This window comes from Ochlerotatus camptorhynchus, unplaced genomic scaffold (genome assembly GCF_037179485.1).
Source record: "Ochlerotatus camptorhynchus isolate MF236.1 unplaced genomic scaffold, CSIRO-AGI_Acam_v1.1 ptg000432l, whole genome shotgun sequence".
In the NCBI taxonomy this organism is placed as follows: domain Eukaryota; kingdom Metazoa; phylum Arthropoda; class Insecta; order Diptera; family Culicidae; genus Ochlerotatus; species Ochlerotatus camptorhynchus.
Window position 1 is genome coordinate 105,001 of NW_027040918.1, and position 19,440 is coordinate 124,440.

At 39.0% G+C, this 19,440-nt stretch overlaps 1 protein-coding gene and 1 pseudogene across 1 annotated transcript in view; one reads left to right on the plus strand and one right to left on the minus strand.

Annotated features, from left to right (window-relative positions):
- LOC135711342 (uncharacterized) overlaps positions 1-19,440 on the minus strand; it is a 59,548-nt pseudogene that overhangs the window by 25,740 nt on the left and 14,368 nt on the right.
- The window catches only part of LOC135711402 (uncharacterized), a 170,498-nt gene continuing 151,836 nt past the window's right edge, over positions 779-19,440 (plus strand). Inside the window, exon 1 of the mRNA XM_065234279.1 lies at positions 779-1,332. The gene's annotated coding sequence lies outside the window, so the exon portion shown is untranslated. The remainder of the gene's footprint in view (positions 1,333-19,440) is intronic.

The window sequence follows — 19,440 nt, forward strand, 5'->3', positions numbered from 1 at the left end:
GATCGCATGGCTACGAAATGGGGGCGGCGGCCCAGGCCCTAGGAGTAAACATATTTGATAAAATAAAAAAGTTAGTTTTTGAAAGTAGAGATGCACCTTAAGAAAATCTTCTAAACACAGTTAACCTCGCACTCAATTAAGCTCATGAATTTTTCACTTTTAAACCACTGTGCGTCAGATTGTTTTGAATAATGTCTCTCGTTTTGGCGACTCACTGTCTTCCTCCCATCTTCCCATTCGTCGACCTGAGTCAAATGAAGATAAAAATCGCACGTGTGCATAAGAGCACCCACGACCGCTCAATTCCCCATCAATAGTGTACCAACTCTCATTCATTATTTTAATGTTTTGTTTTCGCTCCGTTCTCTTTCTCTCCCCAAGCCTATTCAATGACGGCGACGATGACGATGATGATGCGGTCTTCGCGGAGATCTATCTGGAGCCCAGCCAGTCAGTGTTGCCTGCTGGTGAATGGCGCGATGACTCGAGTGCCAGAAGCGACGACCGAGCCGACTTTGTGTGACCCGATCGCGATCCACCCCGACCTACGGTTTTCCATGGATGCATCTGTGTTTGGCTACGGTGTCGTGCGGTGGTGGCTTCTGCTTCTGCCAAACGGCTGCTGGCATCTAACGAGAGCGAAAGGAATCGATGGCCGTTGCTCGTGCGATGAAGACCTGCGCGCGCGTCTCAAATCTATGGTTTTATAAAATTAAACACTGATGCTAATAATTACGCTATTCGAAGATTAGGCCTGGCGCGATAAAGACGCGGATTTTCGGTGTGCTCGTGCGCGTTGAATTAACGCAAAATTCGATTCGACATTCGGTGGCGGTGTGCCCTTTTCGGGAGTTAGAATTTTTGACGGTACCATTGGTCCCATGGTCATCAAGTTGATTGATGCTACGCACGGTAGTAATGCTTTCAGTGAATTAGAGGCCTCAGTTCATCAGTGAAAGGAGTTGATCGTGGGAGTCAAGTTGATAGGTCGTGAAGATGGCAGTTGAATTCTATCGGAAGCAAAAGTGCCAGATTTCGTAGCCCAACTGTGCGAAGTGAAGTGAATGGTGAAATCACTAGCTGGAAAACGTTTGCGAGTGAGTTTTTTCGTGACGAAACGGTGGCATGAAATTGGATAATGCTGATCTAGATTCTATTGCTACGACGTGAATCGATATTGGCAGCTAGCACCGAAGGGATTGCATCAGCAACGTGAGCTACTGAGAAGCACGTTTTGGATCAATAACTGAAGACGAGCGAAACAAAAAAGCCACAACAACACATCGGCGAAGGGATATACTAGCAGAGCTCGGGTGTCAGGAGCTACATTGGGTAAGTTGAGTCGTGTTCTGAAAAGTGATCTTTCAATTGAAGGGTATCTACATGGGTCGATTTCGTTGCGGGCAATAGAATGCTGAATTGAAACTGATACAATGTTGCAATGAATTAATGCAGTGTTGGACCTTCCATCTGCGGCAAGTGGGTTAGAACTTTTGATTTAGTGATTGTTACGCAGTCATTTTATGTGAACCCAAAGTACACACTGAAATTGATTTGAATTTTTTCCAAAATTTCCTTACAATTTGCTTCTCATCAGCATACAAACTAACAAGGACTATTTATGATAGTGCTTTGGCTATCTAATCTAAATACTCTCTATCAACGCGTGCAAATTGTTTGCAATCTGTAAAATTAATATGAGACTCCACCACGAACAAGTTCAAACATAACCTAGCTGGCAAACAGGGCACATAGCGTCTTTCACCTTTTCCTATATCCCCTGGCAAACCAAGCATAGCGGCAAAATTGCCAACCGTATTCGAAGAGGGAAGCAAGAGTCGGAACGATGGCAAACGGCACGATAATGATAATGGTGCATCGTTTTGGACTAGGCCAAATGTCGCAAGCCCATCAACTGGATTACAAAACAGCCTCCTCCTATATAGGCCTCCTTGCCATCCAATAATAGCACACGAAAGGATTTCACGCATTCACACGTCTGCTGTGGGTTGCTTACTTGCGTGTCTACTTTTCGGCCAGGGCCTGTCTGGGTCGCTCCCAGCAGGGGAGGATTAGAAATGATTATTTTAAGGAACGCCAAGTGTTTTATCGAAATTACTCGTTTACACCAACCGACGACGACGACTACGAGGGTTGGCAGCGACGGTGAATCCATCGGAGTGTTAAAGAAAGGTTGACCACAGTTAGCAGGGTTCCTTGTTCTTTTTTGTCCGATCCCAATGGCATTGCGATGGAAATAGGCGAAGTAATTAATTAACGAAAGCGGCTAAATTCGACGAAATGATGATGGTATTTCCCGGGAATTGATGGCTGGGAATGGAGAGGAGATGACGGTCGGTCGGGGTGATGTTCAGTAGAATTTGTTTACGACAACGATAATGGCTCAACGTGACGGTAATGGAGCTAGACAATCGTTTGTAAATCATCGGGACGTGTTATCTGGATTGTTGGGAAATGAACTTTGATGGCTGCTAAAAATAGTTGGGATGATTTTTACGTGACTGTTTTTTGAAATGCAGAAAGTGATCGCACAAAATTCCGTTCTCATATAGCTCACGGTTTACTTCTAGCATGAAATTTACACCGTGAACTAGGGTATGACCTCGACCGTGCTGATTTCTTGTCCGGTTACTGCGATGAGTAACGCCTTTGCTCATGGAAAATGGTGTAAAAGAATATATTCCTACAACACGATCGATCAAGCAGTGTCCAAAATGGCAATCTAGCGGGAATAAATTATTTACTCTGTTTCTATTCATTTTATGGAGTTGATGTCTTCGTAGACTTTGTTTATAATTAAATGGACCTTCTTTAATAAAAATGACCCTTATATTAACTTAAATCAGAAATATACCTTTTTTGTTCTAAGATACAGCTGATTACCTTCTTCAGCAAAGTTGTAGAAACAAGTATTTCAAGCAACTTGACTGGAACCATCATTATTCTACCTCTTCATTTGACCTTGCTAGAACTATTTTTCAGCTTTAAACTAGGGTGCCCCTTAACAATAAGTTTTATTAATCTATTTTTTTTGTTTCAAATGTTTCAAAAATATGATCTTCAGAAGAGTTGTTGGAAAATTATGGCACATGGTTGTGCTCAACAAAGTATTTGGATATAACTTAACATTAACAAGTGAACATAAACATGCTGTCTTCAAAATGCTCAGATAATTTTATAATTGATATGGGAGAAAAAGTTTCTTTTTATTTTAATTTTTAAAATACCTTAAATTAATTCCAAAATTACGTGTTACTCATGAACGTCTAAATATAGCATTTTGCTGTCTTCTGCAAAGTGTCCACTGTACTTTAATTTTAAATGAAATGTTAAAGAGGGGCTGCGCACAGTGGTTCCAAAGTAGGAGCTCAGTTCGAAAAAGTAGTGTAAATTTCTGTTGAGTATGATGCACATAAATGGCGCGTCACATATCATATACGTTTACATTATATATCATGTAAAGTTCTGAGACATTTCATGCAATGTAGCAAACATTGTATGCAAAATCCCATTGTTGAAAACAAAATTGTTTACAAGTTGCTCGGTTGCGTGAAATTAAATGCAAGTTTACGTGAATGAATGTTAACATTACAGAATTTTTATCTGTGAGGAAACAATGATTTGCACATGAACCATTAGTTTTAGGTAAATAAAGTCGTCAGGGAAGATTTTCCATTTATTGCAGCAAATCTTTTAGAGTGAGTTAATTTAGGCTGGTCTCTGTGCATACGGAGTTCTAAATATAAAAGTTTTAGTTATTTGAGATAGACCAGCACAATATTGCACAAAGTTGTAGAAACAATTAATTGTAGCAACTTTGCTGAAGACATCAATTGTCTATCACTAATGTAAAACGTTTAATACTGTTTGTTGAAAAGCATCTTAGAGTGGCCCCTAAAAATCAGTTTTATACAATTTACTTGTTATAGATTGATTTCCCGTAAACTGTTATTTCTAAACATTTTCTGAGCTAAATTGGTTGCTAGATTAACGTGCCATCCCTTTTTTTTTAAATTTGTAGATGATTTTCGTTAAACAAATATAAGTCACTTAATCCCGGAGCAGAGATGAACCTAAATAACTAGAATGTGCAAATGATATCGAGTATTCTTCAGAATATTTTGCTGGAGCTTTGGTCAGGGATATGCTATCTTTGGAAATTGCAAAGATTTCAGCATATTTTTTTTTAGAATTGCTGTTCAAAAGTTAAATATTAACGCTAGAATAAACATAAACTAAAAAAATAATCTTAATTCAAACAAATATGTACAAAACAGTTGGAACTAATCACTATAAAATGTTCTTTAGATTTAACAAATACAAGGGAAATTTTCAAACCACCCGACACACTCACATATACGACCTTATTTCGAGAAAATTTCTTCAAAATTTGTATAATCAAATATTACAATTTGAAATATACATCTAAGACCATGTAAGGACGAACAGAAAACATGATTTTCATGATGTATTTTTTCAATTAATGGCCTTTGGGGGAATCATTGTGCTGCAGTGCCATGTGACTCCCGACAGCGGCTACAAAAAGTGATATTATGTGGCTTTATTATAGTGTACGTCAAGTGTAAGGCCAGCAATAACATACAGTGGAAAATGAGTGCGTGTGAAATGAATCGCATGTCCTTGGGTACGAAAGTAACCCCGTTGGCTTCGTACCACTCTAGGACAACATTTTAATTGTGGCACGAAGCTAGATCCGGCAGAAGATCGTAGGGCCCTCGTGTTGCTTCAACAGAGGGAAGCAGACGTTTCTCCTTGAGGTAGATCTCCCCGTTTACAGTCCCGGTAGTCACGAACGGCGTACCCCGTTTGCCACATGAGCAGATTGCTTGCCAAATCATGTATTTTTTGGCAAACTTTGAATGTTTCTGCTTCCTTACTTCCTCCGGAACATTAAACTTGTGCTGGGTGGTGATGAACAGTAGCCCCGGAAGCTGCCGGAAGTCCGCCTTGACGTAAGTTTCATCATCCATGATGAGACAATGAGGCTTCGTCAGCATCTGGGTGTACAGTTTCCGGGCCCGTAACTTTCCCACCGTATTTTGCCGTTCGTCACGATTTGGAGCCTTCTGCACTTTGTACGTATACAGTCCCTTCCGATCGTTGGCTCTCTGAACGAAAGACTTGGACAGATTCAACTTTTTGGCCACATCTCTGACCGAAGCATTGGGATTCCGCTTAAACGCTTTCACGACACGCTTGTGATCACTATTAGAACATCTATTCTGACCGCATTTCTCATTCCGTTCGGTGCTCAGAGTTTCGTACTCAACGGTGAGTCGCGTGATTAAACGACGCGACTCACCGTTGACTGCACGATTCGCAGTTTTTTTTTCCGATGTCCCGATGAGAGAGTTGAGGATTTTCCAGGTGCTTGCCCAAAATCAATTCAAAACGTTTCTTTCCGGGTGACTGCATTTTTTCCAACTTTCCAATAACTGACAACGATAGAAATACAGTGTAAAAATACACTCTAAACTACTTCTACCCAAATTTTCAATAGAAAGTACCCAATGGGTAATTTTCTACAGCATGTTTTTCCGTGATGCAATTTGATGTGGGACACCCTTTAAGTCCAGTAGATTGACTTAAACTTTTCTTAAGAATTGGTTTTCTTGAAAATTTTAGATTATTCGGCCAAACAAATCTGCTTCCTCATCACAGATCATACCAAACTTACAATCCTACACACTTAGCAATAACTAATTTTGCACGTGGCGGAATCCGTCTTTGACATAAAATATGAGACGTAAACAAACATGTCATGTAATACTAAGTGCTCCGAGACTGAAAACTTCGTTGCTCGACGAAAAGTACGTTTGATTGAGCTCAGAGCACCTAAATTTACATGATTTTTTCTAAGTGTGTATGATATTGAGCTACCATATTACTCCGCTTATTTTCAACCGCTTTTTGAACACAGTATGCAAATTGTTCTGAAATTTCATGTTTTACATGAAACTGAAACCTATATTTATTTTTAAAGATATGTGATCTCCAGCTAACTTGTAGCTGAATTAATTTAAAGTTGCTTTGTTCAACACAAATTTTTGTCTATCTTAAGACTATCTTACTTTAGAGTAATTTTTCGGCATTGACGAAGGGATTTTTAGCAAAAACTTTTTTATTTAAAGTTATCCGTGCATGCAAAATCTGATATTTCAAATTTATCTAAATAGAAGAAGGCGTCATTGGGACGGTACTAATGGATATTTATGGTCGCTATTGAAAATTTAGTCGATTGCTAAATTTATGTATGGGCCCAAATTAGGTGCATGTAGGCTGACATTTCATTCATATCCCCTATTTTAAGCTATGCCCTCTCAATTGCTTACTTGATTTTTTGTTGTGTATCGTTAATCGTTAATGTCCCGTGATCTTTAAGAGATTTCAATATACTTTATTTGCAAAAAAAAATGTGTATTTTCACAAGCAGAATGAAGATGAAATTCACGAGAAATTTGAAAAAAAAAGGATTTAGACCTTTAAAATTAAATTTTTCAAGTGCTCTCTAATTCAATTCAGTAATATTTCTCTAATATTAGAACGTTAAGAGATGTAAATATCAAATGTTTAAATTGATTGAGCGTTTTAGTAGAATAATTGAATACCTTATTACGTTGTTTTTCATTTTAATTCTACTACTATTGTATCACTTTCACTTTCACAAATTCACTTTCTCTATTTACGTTTACTATCACTTTAAACTATAACAGATACGTATTTCGTTTACTTCTACAGTGTCTAATCATAGACATAGAGGGGTTCTGTATCTCTGGCTTCGGCCAGACATACCAATATTCGTTACCTGATAAAGAACTAGCATTTCTACAAGACCATGTAGCTAGATTAGGAGCTGGATCCAGTAGCATGGGGAGCTCTTGGAATGCTGAAGTCTGCAGCCGCGACCCGAATGCTGGACAAGCTATTCAATGATGGTGACAGCGATGCGACCGTAGATGGTGCGAATTCTGGCAGCTAGTTTTAAAACTGGTTGGCATGGATCCAGAACCATGTAGAGCGGTAGGAATATTGACCCGAAAAACCTGGAAGTTAATTAGGACCGTAGTATCTTTGGCTACGGCCAGACATATAACAGTATTTGATGCTTGACAGAACAACTGCCATTTCTACCAGCTGTTGAAGCTAGTTTTTGAGCTGGCGAGCATGGAACTAGATGCTGATGAGTGTAGCCGGAACCCGAATGATGGACAAGCTGTTCATTGATCGTGGCAGCGATGATATAAATGGTGAGAATTCTTGCTGACAAAATAATTCGCATTTCTACCGGAATTGGTAGCCTGAGAGCATGGATCCAGAAGCCATATGGAGTGGTAGGAATGGTGAACAGTGCGACCGGGACTCGAAAATTGTGGAAGTTCATTAGGAGCGTAGTATCTTTGGCTTCGGCCCGACATATACCAGTATTTGTAATCTGACAAAATAAGTGGTATTTCTACCAGACCTTGATAGTTTCAGAGCCAGAGAGCATGGACCCAGCTATGCAGTGCCATAGAAAAACCGATGAGTGCAGCCAGAACCCAAATACTAGACAATCTGTTCATTGATGGTGACAGCGATGAGGCCGTGGATATTCCGAATTCTCGCAGTTCGTTTGGAGCCGGAGAGCATGGATCCAGAACAATGTGGAGCGGTTGGAATGTTGACCAGTGTAACCGGAACACGAAAAACGTGGAAGTTCATTAGGAGCACAGTATCTTTGGCTTCGACCTGACAAAATAACTGGCATTACTTCCAGAATTTGAAGGTCATTTGTGAGCCGGTGAGCATTGAACTAGAACCATATACTGAATAGTGTAGCCGGAACCCGAATGATGTACAAGCTGTTCAATGATGTGGCAGTGTTTTCTCTTAAATGGAGTGGGAGTCATAGAAGCTACATTCAAATTAAAATTCCTGTTAATACATTTTTCCTGGTATGTGTAGAACTTCGAAGAGGCTCTTATTTTTTTCTGGTATTCTTAGAACTTCTTTAAAGTTCGCAGAACGTGACAGAATTGGGCATTTTTTTTCGTGAAATTCGCAAATCTTTGCAAAATGTCTCTAAAGCTCGCAGATTTGTTCGAAAATCTTCACTGAAGTTCACAAAACTGCGCTGAAGTTCGCAGAACGTCTTTTTAGTATGCAGAACTTTCTGAAAGTTCACTTCAGTTCCCTGAAGTTCGCCAAACTTCTCTATAGCTAGCAGAATTTCCTTGAAATAATCTCTGAATTTTCCTGATGATGTAAACATTTATGCACGCCAACCAAAAATGTATTAAATTGAATTTAAGTTGCATTTCCAATCATCCTCCACAGCGAACACAATGCAATGATTTTTATCTTTTTTAGTTCATGTGCTGTCTATGCTGTTGCCTATACAAGCAAGCATTTGCCTTACTTTTAATTTATAACATTATAGAACGACGCACACACTTGACACGATTCTCTCCAATTCCCGTTTAACAGAAAAAGCATACGAAATAGAGTTATCGTACTATGAGCGCTTCTTAATCGCTTTTAGCCTATCCATGTTTCGATTGAAAAGCAGTGAAGAAAGCACAGGTCTGATAATCGCAACGTTCGTGGTATGAGTCGAGCAATGTTGCTTGTAATCAGGGTTGCTTCCACTCACTTGCTATAAAAAAATATTATTCGGAATTGTGCAATCATTAGATGCAATAATGCTATGTTGTACTAGTAAATAACAAGAAGAGGTAGTACAGTATGTGTTTGACACATAAAACCTGTCAATTTCGCTTTGAGAGCGTCACAATTAGCGATTTTATGATTCGTGAGCGTTCACTCAGAGTGAGCGCTCACGAGTCGTAAAATCGCTGATTGTGACGCACTGAAAGCAATTTTGACAGATTTTATGTGTCAAACATATACTTCATGACCTCCTCTTGTAACTTACAAGTACTAATTAGCATTATACTATATCATGATTTCATAATTCCGAAAAACATTTTTTTTATAGCAAGTGAGTGGAAGTAACCCTGCTTGTAATAATTTTTCTTCAGCTTTGTTACACTTGAGTCTATCTGCACTAATGAGACAACCATATTTTTGATCTCTTTTTTAGGGGGATTCATCACGAATAAGATACTTCCAGAAAAAGGTGTATGTTTTCATAAGAAACTTCTTGCAACAAACCAAATATCTAAAATTGTCTTTTGAGTGGTAAAACAATTTCGATCACTGATTTAATCTTCAGGAAACGCTGTGCAATAGAGTGATATCTCACATGCTCTGTGGACTACAGTTCACACGGTTTCTATTTGCGATATCCCTCATACTACAGTGGAAGTGATTGTTCAAAGCCTATGCAGCTTCTACTAGGGGGAAGCGACATAATGAGCAGACGGGGTGATCTGAGCTTCTTCCTTTTCTCCAATATTGACCATTATTTGGGAAAAAGTTCTATATAGTATACTAATGTATGAACATTACGGTCTTTTAAAACCAACCTTAGAACTTACATTTGTTTTTCTACTGTTCGTGTGACTACGAAACATTACCAATTTTTTAATAAAGGTTGGTCGCGAAAAAATCCGTTCATCATAGTTCATAGTTACCATAGGCCATTGCTCGAACTTTTCTTCGTACACGGCCCATCATCTTTTGCACAAGCCCTGTTCTCACTTGTTTGGCTGTCAAATTCCATTTCCGCTTGAAATCCTTCAGGTCAATTGCAGTTCCACTCTTTTTTCAGTATGTGCTTCACAGTTGACCATTATACAGTAACCCCTCCATATCTTTAGGACATCAATCCAGCTTATCATTTACCAAAACGAACCCTGCTGCAAACCCTACACTCTTACCCAACATCCCAATGATTCCGCGTGGTAGTGCAGAGGATTTCTCGGCTCATGCTCAGTATGTGCTTCACAGTTGACCAGTATTCCTCAATTGGCCGTAGTTCCAGAGTATTGGCCGAATTCATCTCCTTGGGTATCACTGTGACGCCATTTTCACTGTTCCACTGTTAGAGTAGTGGCAGCCTTGCCAAGTCCGTTTCAGAACGTCACACAGAGTGGATTCCGACAAATTCTAAAGTTTTGCTAACTTTCGAGCGGATAGACCGGGATTTTCGTTTCGAACATGCAGGATGCAGATGTAAACAAATGAACGTATTCTGACAACCAATGCCTGCTGTGATTCTATACACTCTAAGCTTGATTTAGTGAAATTTTGAATAATTTTACTCCAAAAATGCCCTAATGGCAGCGTTTCCAATGTGTCCGGATTTTTTCATGAGACTCAATCGAATTAACTTTACAGAGCCGAGGAATCTTGTTCACCAATGAAAAAAACCGTAAAACTAGAGTCAAACGGCAAAACACAATAAAACACTCTATCTTCCGCTATCCAATAAGTCTCCTACATTAGAATAGGATCCGCTTCCAGTGGTTTCATTATATGGCAGTATCGTCAACGGGGGGCAGAGCGCTTCCATTGCAGCAATGAACGCAAAACGTGGTCATCACTCACACACTCATCACGAAACGGTTGCTTTCCAAAGTCGATGACGCATCGACTGAAAGAACTGCTGATGAGGAACAATAAGGAGGACCACAAAATGGCTGCTGCCAAGTAAACACGATCGTGTGACAGACAGCCGAGTGAACACTGAACCTTTATTATGACAAACAATATTTAGCTTTTTTTAAAACGTCTGATAGTATTTCACATTTCAAATACAATGAGTTAACCATAATTGTTCTAGACGGGGCAAATGAGTACATACATTAGAGTGGGTCATCATGATCATTTTTTCAGAACATTGTTTTTTTTTTGGATTCATTTGGGGTCCCAAATAACTGTGCAAAATTTGGGAATGATTGCTTTTAACCCGGCTTTCCGCATTGCGTCTTAAGATTGTATAGAAATTAGTATGGCAAAACCTACTTTTTTGACCAGAATTGAACTTAAACCATGCCACTGAACACGTTAAAATATAGTTCATAGTGCCTAAAAACTTTGCCAAAGTATGTACGGTGTTAGAATGTATATAAAAAAGTTATAGCTTTCAAAGATTGTTGTTTCGAATTAAATGCAAAAAATCACTTTTCCTGCCAACACTGCCGGTGTAACAAGAGAAGTCAGATTCCAAACTGAAATACTTTCGAAGTTTCATATCTTTTCCATTTGGTATTCAAAAACAATAGTTTTATCTCATATGCTCCCCCTCGCTCCTTCACTCATTAATATCAATGGAAGTAAAGGCTCAATCAAATTTATAACTCCGGAGTTTCTTATCTTATCGTTCTATTATTTTCAGATGAATTATTCAAAAACAATTGCTTAATCTTAAGCGGTGTGTGGCTGAAGAAGGGGTGAAGCTAATTTTAGACTTCAACAAGAAATCAACCCGCGACCCAGTTCAGCAGCAATATTTGCTCCAGGTGATCGGATGACATCGAAAAGAGTACCATAAGAAATCGTAAAATATATCAAACTGAAATATAATCATTATAATCCTATGATATTTGTGTGCAAACATCTGACATTGTATATTACACCAAAAGAGAAGGGTATGGGGAGGGGGTTACTTACTTTCAAACTGTTCCTATGGGATTGAGCAAACGTCTTTGGATAACCTATCCGAACATACTAACTCGAGAAGATGGGAAAATCCAAAATATTTCAGCCTGTAGTTTTACTTTCATTGATATAAGGGAGGATTGGACGGGATACAGTAAGTTCCCCCCTTCACCAATTAGATTGAGCAAATATTTTTCAAGAGCACATCTGAACATACCAACTCGACATGATGAGAAACACTGAAGTTATTTCAGTTTTGAAGCTCTACATCCATTGATATGAGTCAATGGAGCGGGGTTAAAAGCTCCCCCTCTCCCAAACTATGGTTTGCAATTATTTTTGAATAATTCTTCTGAACGTACCAAATTAATAAGAAAAGAAATTCCAACGTTATATCAGTGTGCATCTTTGCTTCGATTGATATGAGTGAAGGGAGCGAGGGGGTTCTAAGCCCCCCCCCCCCCCCAACTTCGCATATGAGATAGATCGATTGTTTTTGAACATACAAAGTCGATGAGATGAGATACTCCGAAATTATTATCTGACCGGCAGTGTTGGCAGGAAATGTGATTTTTGGCATTTAATTCAAATCATAAATATTTGAACGGCTATAACTTTTTTTTAGATACATTCTAGCACCGTACTTTCTTCAGCAAAGTTGTTAGGTACTTCCTGGGCTATATTTGAACAAGATTATTTGCATGGTTCGAGCAAAATTGTGGTATGCAAAAAACTAGGTTTTCCCATACTAATTTCCATATAAATTTCAAACGCAATGTGCAAAGCCGGGTTACAACCAATCGTCCCCAAATTTTGCACAGTTGTTTGGGACCCCAAATGGAACCAAAAAAAGGTTGTTCTAGCTTGATGAGGTCAAGTATGCTTTTTTTCATATAACGGTGACCCACCCTTTTTTTTTTGTTTATTCATTTATTTGATAAGGCTCAACCGAATTAACTTTACAGAGCCGAGGATTCTTGGTCACTATACAATACATTTTAAAACTATAGTCAAAAGGTACAACACAATAAACACTTTATCTTCCGCTATCCAAAAAGCCTCCTCCATCAGAACTGGAGCCGCTTCCAGTAGTTTCATTGTATGGCAAATTGTTGTACGCCAACGAGGGTCAGAGCGCGTCCATTGCAGCAATGGACGCAAAACGTGGTCAGCACTCACACACTCATCACGAAACGGTTGCTTTCCAAAGTCGACGACGCATCGACCGAAAGAACTGATGATGAAGATCAATGAGGAGGACCACACAATGGTTGCTGCCGAGAAAACAGACGATCGCGTAGCACACATCGAGAGTGGCCTGCTTTTGTCGACAGCCGAGTGAACACTGATGACCCACCCTAACATACATAGATTGTTGCAAGATCCTCCTTGCGATTTGGCAGTTGTTCCAGCTACTTCAATGGTGGAAAGAGATGGTGAAACCAGTTCAATCATCAACTGTCATGAATTTAGCGGCCATGTAATTAATTGAATATCAATCTCTATATTACGTTGTGCTCAAAAATAAAACAATTCTTCCTTACTTATACACAGCAAAAAAATAATTTTGATATCACATCAAAGTGGATGCACTACAATCATGTCGAAAATTTCATGTAATTTTTATGACCACATAAATAAACAAATGCAGTAAAAGCAGCGTAATGTCAGTTCATGCATTGTATTAATGATAATTTTGTCCCTTTTAGCAAGTAATATTACACCATATTTTCGACATGATTGTAGTGCATCCACTTTGACGTGATATCAAAATTATTTTTTTTGCTGTGTAGGCTTATTAATTGTATGCTAATCCTCTGAGCACGTTTAATATGTAAAAGTAACGTCACTATCCGTTTTTGTAGATATGCTCATTATGACGCATGTTGGTGCTCAATTCGCCCGTACCTCTAAAATATGCTACCGTTGTCATCTAATTTGATATCTGTATTTCTTTACGACATAGCTGATTTCCACTCTATTAATCGTCAAGCCGTAGACGAAAACGATTATATTGAAGTATAGAAGCAAAACATTTTTAATTTATTTACATTACGTATCCAGCAATGTGTGCATTACTTAAGGTGCTTATTATACCTCTTTCCTCCCTTTGTGATCATTTAAATTGAGTTATATTGATGAAATAATGTATGTAAACATATATTTTCTACTCGTACTATTCAAAAGTCGCTTATTTTCGTTCTATTGGGAAATAAACGGCTTTTGAATACTAGGCCCTGATGAAGACTGCTAGCGATGGGTCCTTCCTTGTATCTGGCTACTAGTGGTGGGTAAAGTACGGAACTTTTGCCTTTTTTTATTTTTTACAATAATCCCACAATTGCAGAATTCAACGACAAATAGCTGCAATCCTAAAATTTTCAAATTCTGAACCATTTATTCCTGAAGTCTCCCTTTCAGCGTGAATGCACCGCTCAAGGAAGGCAACAATCCACTTTTGCTATAATGCTGCCAAGGAAGCTCCCTGCTCGCATCGTCCGCTCATTTCCGCAGGGCAATTGCGCTGAAATTCAATTGATTAAATTAAAATTAATTTCTTCGATTTTATTTAATTTCTTTGTGCCAGCTGCTGCTACCGCTTCTCCGTCGTCGTCCTTCAGTTTAGTATCTTAGCGGACACCAGACTGCTCGAAGAGAAAACTGTTCCAATCAAATCACGGGGTATTGAAAGATTGTTGCCTGATTCGCTGAATGAGTGAGTCGCCCTCGGATCGCAGCAGATGGTGGAAAATAACTTGAAACAGACGACAGTATCGTGATTGCTTCATCATTTCGATTCCCTATCTTTCTCTTCCTCCTCCTCCGGCGACGACGACGACGACGTTGCGTTAAAGTGAGAGGCAACCAACTTGCATCAATATTAATACAGAATTTACAATTATTGCAGTTCATTAGGCTATTTTGTCAAACTTCCAATGTTGGTATTTTCTCATGAAACTACAAGTCAAATAAATTTGTCCTATTTGTTCGTCATACTCACGCATCGTCTCCCACGGCCACTCGCTTTTCATCATTCTGTGCTGCAGGAAAATCACAGTCAATATTGATTTAAAGTTTGCCTCCCACTTAGCAGGGCAGCGAGGAAAATAAGACGTTCCAAAGGATGCGGCGGAAGGAAAGCTTTTATCAGCGTCGCCCTTGATCATACTTTTTTCCACCTACGAATCCTTCCTGTCGTGCGGCGGAGGTTCGGCAGCGAAGGCAGCTTCATGAAGGCGAGTCCCGTGCCATATCCCGGAGTCGTCATAGTCGTCGCCGGAGGAGCAACATTACGACGATATGATGGAAAATCAAGACATTAAATCGAACTGTGCCGACGCAGGGGAAGAGGCAACGAGTTCAGGTCTTCTGCCCGTGTGGGGACTCCTTTCCCCTCGGAAGCGACGACGGAGGGAATCGTTTTCGATCTATCGAAATATGTTTTTACGACGACAAGCCTTCCCAGCACCTACACGTAAGAACACGATTTTTAATGGTTCCAACGGCCCGACGAGCAGAGTGAGATGAAACGAACATATGACGAAATATGGGCCGTCTCCGAAAAATACTTATAGGTGGGTGTTGGTAGTAAGGAAGTCACATCAGAATGGAGTGGGAAAGGGGAAGGGAGGAAGCGATAGGGTATTCCAACTGAAGCAAGTCCTGGAAAATGATTTATTTATGAATCACTTAGCCAAGATGTATCATAAACGTTTCACTTTATCGCTGCCGTTTTTCTTCAAGTTTAGGAACCTATTCACTTTTTCTTTCCATCAGTAGCGAGGGGGTGGCTGTTGAGAGGAAGTGTACGGTGCAAAGTAAATGAGCTTAAAGTGCTTACGGTAGAATTTCAGCCAATTTTTAGTTCATGAAAATAATGTTACAAGTAGATTATTCAAATTCCAAATGATGTTACACAGATTTTGAAGCAAGATTCTATGGTAATTCAATGCAGGATTCAGCTGCAGAAATAGCAGAAATACCCCAGAAATGGCTGAAAACCAGAGAGAAAATTAAAAGAATTTCTTTGACGGCAGGCAACCACAGTCGCCATATACTGACTAAACCGTTTTATGAAAAGCTTCTGATCAGACTATGCATAGATCATAACAATTCAACTTCACTTTTTGCTAGTTTTATGAGCTTGTCAAAATGTTAGAATCTGGAATGAAATATAGAAACTTCTGTTTTGATCATCGTGGTTTTGATACTCTTATAAAATTTCCACTAGAGGATTTTCCCCAGTAGTAACACTTCAGTCCTTTATCGATTTTAGAGTAGAAACATTTAAGGCGTATCAATCGAAAATGTTAAACCACCGGTATGTAAGAGAAATGGCTCTAATGTTGGCCTATGGATCTAAGATTGGGCCCATCGCTAAAACTCTGCTGTTTATCAATTTTATCTAGATGAACGCGTCATTGGGATGGTACTAATAGATATTTTTGGTCTCTATTGAAAATTTAGTCGATTACTGAAATTTTTTTCCTTTGGTTTGTTTTCCGTGCTGTTCACCAATGCTACCACCAGGAAAGCAGCTCCCACACCTGGACCCTACCTATCGACCCATCAACTCTAGAACCGGGTACCAACGGCTTTACTTCCCTAGGAAGGCGTGATCAGAGATGTTATGCCTCAGAACATCCCGGCGGCGCCGACTGGGATTGAAACCAGGCCTGCTGGGGTGAGAGGTAATCACACTTACCACTACAGCACCGGCACCGCTTAATTGCTGAATTTATGTACGGGCCCAAATTAGGGGCATTTTGGCCGAAATTACATCCATTTTCCCTATATCGATAATCTGATGAAAATTTCATCACTAGCTCCACCTATTCTACCGTGGAAACAACTTACAGATTACGCTGCCGTCAGGTGCTTTAGAAGCTTACAGTCAGCTGCCTTCTGAACTAGCAGCGGTTTCATTCGGTGAAAGGGTCAACTGTTTCAAAAAATCCAAGCAAGCGCATATAAACTTCATCGCATCATCCAGGAGAAGGGAAACTTTTCGGGGACGATTGTGCTTCCACCTGTTCCAAATTATGTAGATTCACTTCCTGATTAACTGCTTCCAATGGAAGAAACTCACCCTTATGGAGGATGTCACTCAACTTGTTAATCCAACCATAGAGGTAACTCTAAGACTGGAAGGTCCCGAAGAAACGTGCTCAACTTTTTGGCTCAGGTCTGGTACTCTCTTCGGTCCCAAGCTAATCGATGCACCCCTCGAAACATAGGAAAATCCACGAACCCCTCATTTGATCTGTAAAACTTTCATAGCAAATCAAAACAAACATAGTGTAGTACAGTGTTGGAAAAGTTCGCGATATTTCACGAAGTTCACCAAGGGAAAAGTTCGCGAGTCATAGTGAGTTTTCGCGAACTTTTCCATCACTGGTGTAGTACTAGAATTTCGACTAGAATGGGGTAGGTTAATCGATTAGCTTGGACCAATAGGCTAGTCAAGTTGGTAGAACCTCGTTGCAATGATCGCACAACAAAACAATCGAGAGATAAACAAATGTTGACGTTTAACTTTTCCAGGCAACTTTACCACTATTAATGTCGTCATAAAACTTAACAGAATAGGATCAATCAAAATGGCTTCAGATAAAAATAATTTAATCTAAAAATTATCGTCATATAAGCCACACAGCTTTTTCTCAAATGGATTAAAGAAAATTAATGTTTATGATTTACGGTTTAGCGACTTGCAGTCAATTTAATTATTTGTAAGAAAGTTTGAACATACTGAGAGGTTAGCACATATCATGGGTAAGAGACGTGTGTGTGAGAAAATTTGCGAAAAAATCTAAGGGCACCGGTGGGATTCGAACCCACAATTCCCATTCAGTACACGGGTGCATTGCCAATTATACAAATTTTCTCACATACACGTCTCTTATCGATGATATGTGCTAACCTCTCAGTATGTTCAAACTTTCTTACAAACAATTAATGTTTATGCTACCGCCATATTTTAATTACTCCATTTGATTTTGACTACCTACAGTTTTCAAGATATTTTTCTTTGAAAATAAATTTATTCTCATCAATTCAACAATCAGCAGTAATATTGATTACGAAAATTATTACATTATCTCAGCTAGGTGCAATGATCAATATAAAGAATAACTGTATCTTGTCTCTTAAATAAAAAAAAAAAAAATAATAAAATCAACGTTTTCCGAAGGCGTTTCAGATTCATTTTAGAATAATTAATTTGGCAAGATCGGATGATATATATGCACGGCGAATGAGAACGACCCAAATTTGAGTTTAGTTCATTCATAATCGCCAAAAGTGCAGGAACTCAGCGATGAGTAAAATTTGTCTCATGGTTTCCTGTCGAAAACCTAAAAAATCTGCCGGAAAATGAGGAAATTGACGAAAATTTTATTCAGTCTCTGAGTAGTACCAATAGACTGAGTGAATCCAATCTTTACTTTTCTCAAATTCGGAAATTTTTTCCTGGAAAATCCTGGAAAAACCTGGGAAAACATGAGGCAAAATTACTCATCGATGAGTTCCTGCACTTTTGGCGATTATGAGTGAACTAAACTCAAATTTAGGTCGCTCTCATTCGCCGTGTGTATCCCTTTTTATCTTGTTTGATACTTTATTTTTAGTGTGCTTAGCAAGCGTCAAAGACAAATGGCACAAATATTGATGCCAACTGGCTTTTATTGGAGTTTTAATAAGGATTTCAAATGGTTCTCAATGCTTTCGTCGTATAACCTTTTTTGCAGCAAATCAACCTGTTGAAGTGCCTTAAAAATATGCCCTTCAAATCCTTCTCCAGGGTGGGCCAACTAGACAGATTCTAGTCTTAATGAGGGTTTGGTGGATGTAATAAAGGCAACATTGTCGGGACCAGGATTTTATTAATGTTGTTTTATAGTAGCCTTGTACTTCATTTACCAGAAAATGTTTCTTGGGTAGCTTGTCCAAACACCCTGAAAATTTAATTAAAACTGACTGGTGAATGAAAGAGATACATCGGTTTAAGTGACGGTTAATGATTTTAGCTGGTTGTATTGTTCTGACATGTACTGTATATTAAAAATAAAATATTTGCAACAAGATTTGTGATTCAATATATACAGGGACATTTAACCCGGATGTTCCGGATTCTGGTTCTACTAACCAGAGTCACTTCAAATCTGATCCTCAACATCCATGATAAGCCGGTTAGGTCATTGGCAGAGATCGAAAGTTTCGCCTACTTGAGAAAAGAAACGTCATTTTTCACCTGCTAGGAGAAATAGATGAGAATGTGAGAAGCGAGAGAATTAAGCTCGATTCAAAGTAAATCTGGACGCACGGTTTAATACACCACCGCACCCCTGGTGGTTGGAACAAAAAACGTTTGACAGGCATTTGTTGATGTTTCATTGACGAAGAAATTGGTGAAAAGTTTTTCTCGATTGATCGACGCATCCCGAAATTACGGATCATGGAACTTGAGAAAAGAAAATTAATTGTGCCCAAACATCTAGAGAACCCTTCGTGGTATGCCTCAAAAATAGCAAAAGTGTTAAAATTCCCAAAGTCAACGGTGAGTCTTGTAATCAAACGTTACAAGGATACTCTGAGTGTGTGTACAGTGTCACCAGTGACTGTGCAGATCATGATGGCATCGATCACAAGTAAAGTGCGACAGTTCGTTCGAAACGGTGAAATGTAATAACTTGTTATATATCGTTTGAAAGCTGAATAAATACCCTTTTGTTTGACGTTTTGATCAACCGTGTATGTTGTTTAATTCTTGAGTTATGATCAATTGATCGCGTCCAAATTTACTTTGAATCACAGTAGTTTTCGCGAGAAAAGCAACAGCGGTTTATTTTTTTT